This window comes from Paroedura picta, chromosome 3 (genome assembly GCF_049243985.1).
Source record: "Paroedura picta isolate Pp20150507F chromosome 3, Ppicta_v3.0, whole genome shotgun sequence".
Classification (NCBI taxonomy): domain Eukaryota; kingdom Metazoa; phylum Chordata; class Lepidosauria; order Squamata; family Gekkonidae; genus Paroedura; species Paroedura picta.
In genome coordinates, this window is record NC_135371.1 from 36,103,033 (window position 1) to 36,105,484 (window position 2,452).

The 2,452-nt window shown below is 50.3% G+C and overlaps 1 long non-coding RNA gene across 1 annotated transcript; it reads right to left on the reverse strand.

Annotated features, from left to right (window-relative positions):
- Positions 1-1,376: 1,376 nt before the first annotated feature.
- Positions 1,377-1,925, reverse strand: LOC143831084 (uncharacterized). The gene is made up of 3 exons (XR_013228699.1): positions 1,836-1,925; positions 1,597-1,716; positions 1,377-1,463 (listed from the first exon to the last, which is right to left on the reverse strand). It is a non-coding gene; the product is annotated as an uncharacterized LOC143831084 (long non-coding RNA).
- Positions 1,926-2,452: the final 527 nt, after the last annotated feature.

A 2,452-nucleotide genomic window follows, 5' to 3' on the forward strand; every position in this document is an offset into this window, starting at 1 on the left:
TTTTTTTTTCTTTTTTTGCAGATTTCATACCCGGAACACAGGAGGAGGAACAGCGTGGGGTGCTTGGACCTCCTGCCCGGCGCAGGCGGATACAGATTCAAGATGGTGAGCGTGCATGAACTGTTCCTTTCGAGCCATAGCTGCAGGACAATGTCGCTAGGCACTAACCATGTGCTCCCTTTTAATTTTTGAGAGTCTTGCTGTGAAAGTAGGCAAAAGTAAAAGCACACCATGGGCAAACAAAAAATAACCATGTGCTCCCCGGGGATTGTTTAAATTCTTGGCTGGAAAACACGGGGACAAAAAAGCACACCATGGGCACCATGGTGTGTTTTGACTTTATCGATGGTACTAACAGTTTTGTTTCTCATTTTTTGCCAACAGAGGTTCTTTCAGATGAGGAGGAACCACCCCTGGCTCCAGGCAGCCCACCACCTAGAGGTGCGCTCCCAGCAGAGGAGAGGCTTATGAGGGAACGCGGCAGGCTGAGGCGCGTCTCCGTCTTGACAAGCGTGGGAGAGAGGCTCCTTGAGCACTGCCAGGAGGAGTCACGGCGTGCCGCGGCCGCTGACCAAGCCATGCTCACCCTCATTGCCCAGGAGGGGAGAAAATTGAGGGCAATCCTTAGGGAGACAAACCAAATCCTACGCGAAGGCGTGGAGGAGGTGCGACTGATAAGGATACTGATGGAGAGGGCGGTAGCGGTCATGGAAAGGGCCTACCCTCCACAAATCGCCGCCAACCTCCCCCCCCCCACCCACACCACCACTTCCAGCACCCACCCCACCGACTCCGTCTCAGAATGCCTCCACCCAAACAAGAAGGAGGACTATTCTCGGGAAGAGAAAAATAAAACCAGCGGACAAGTACTCCCCCTCCTAGTTTGGCCCAGTTTTTCTATTTAATGTTATCTGTGTTTTGTTGTTTGTTGAATAAAGTTTATATTTTTGACTCTGTCTCTGTGTACCCTACTGTAGAATCAGGAAGGCCGAAAGCGGCCTCTCTAGTGATTGTGTATATTCTGGTACTGTTGTGTGGGTTGGAGGTTGGAGGGGTGTTAGTTCAAGGAGTTTTAGGAGTGTGGGGTGAAAGATGTGCGAGTTTAAGGAGTCACACTGGAGTCTTTTAATAAAATTTGCAATAACATTTTATTTTCAAAAACATTTTAACAGGGGAAAAACATTAGGGAGTGTAACTTGGAGCCCCACCAGCACCACCACCCCCCACCCCCCTGGAAAACCATTTTTTTTTTAACAAAAGTATATATTTAACAGGGGAAAAACATTAGGGAATGAAACTTGGACCCCCCCCCACTCCCTACCCCAAAACACAAACAGAAAACAAAACTCAGGTCCCACTGCTCCCCTGCCCAGCCCCTTCCATCTCCCTCACTCTCCTGCTCAACCGTCCCACGGACCCCCGGACTTTGCGGCGGAAGAGTTCTTCATCCTCCTTCTTCTTAACTGTGTGGGGAGGGAGAAAAAGAACACATTAGTGCCACACATATTTTCAAATTTCTTTAGTTTACATGCATACACTTTTTAGTGGCCTTAGCCACACTGTGAGAAGAGTTGGGCAGTGGGGAACATAACCTACGTTCTTCCGCCTCCCTCTGTTGCCTTTGCTGCTCAATCTCCCCTTTCAGCTCTGCCACTTGAGCCTCCAAGGAAGTAACCCTGGCCTCCATGGCACGCAGCCTTGCCTCCATAGTTTCTGCTATAGAAATCAAACAAAGAATTTGATCACACTTCAAAAGGAAGCATCACATCAGGCTCCCATATGGCTCCATGGGGGTACACACACATGGGTCTCCCTCACAGACATAAAACTCTCACCTGCAGCCTGTCCCGAGGTGGAAGGTCCCTCTTCCTCCCCCTCCTCACGCTCAGGTGCTTTTGCCAGCTTGGATGGTGATTGTGTGGCTGGGCAAAGAAAAAGACAAATCATAAGTAAAAGCACACAAACCAGAGATGAAACACAGCTGGTGGACACAACACAGTTAGAGTCTAAGCGCATAACCAAAGTGGTTCTACAGTACTGGCGGGCTAAGTCAGAGGGGGTTGACAGCATCTAAATACTTTCTCGAATTTCATTGGGGACAGTAGGGGAAAGAGGCAGCTAGTCATTCCATGCATGTTGAAGGGTAAAACACAACGCAGCACTCACCCATATGCCTCCTCATGTCCAGGGGGGGCTTCCCAGCCTTCTCCCATATTTTCACCATCTGGTCGTGGAAGACCGTTCTCCCACTTGGCTGCGGGATCCCCCCCCACTGTTCCAGACTGTTGAGGAAGTCCAGCTTCACTCGCTTAAATTTTGTCCGGACCTGCTCCCAGGTCCGGACGTAGCCCCTCTCCCTCAGCTTTGATGCCAACACCAGGTAAGCACCCTTGGTGTGGCAGTGGGTGCTGGACATAAGGCGGCCAACACTTTTCGATTGGAGCACAAGCTC